Source organism: Oryzias melastigma, unplaced genomic scaffold (assembly GCF_002922805.2).
Source record: "Oryzias melastigma strain HK-1 unplaced genomic scaffold, ASM292280v2 sc00316, whole genome shotgun sequence".
NCBI classification, from domain to species: domain Eukaryota; kingdom Metazoa; phylum Chordata; class Actinopteri; order Beloniformes; family Adrianichthyidae; genus Oryzias; species Oryzias melastigma.
This window is the reverse complement of record NW_023416922.1, coordinates 78,922-79,260: the sequence shown is the minus strand read 5'-3', so window position 1 is coordinate 79,260 and position 339 is coordinate 78,922.

Genomic DNA, 339 nt, shown 5'->3' with positions numbered 1-339 from the left:
TGAGGTCAGAAGAACAAACACACACAAATGGGGGCGGAGCTCTGTTCAGGTGTTCCTGGATCAGGAAATGAAGAAGTTGAGAGTTTTCCTCCGTGTCAGAGCAGACGGAGCAGGAGGAGACGGAGGCTCCAACTTTCTTCTTCCTTTACGGTGAGTCTTTGTTTTCTGTCGCCTTTTCCTTCATGATGAAGGCAGTGATGTTTCTGTGTGATCTTATCTGTGAGGAAGAAGAGCAGCGGAGGAAGAGCTCAGACTGAAGATTGTCTTGAACTCAATCTTCTGTTCAAAAAGAACAGTTAAAGAGAAACTAGCAGCTAAGGGTCACTGCAGGTCACCTGA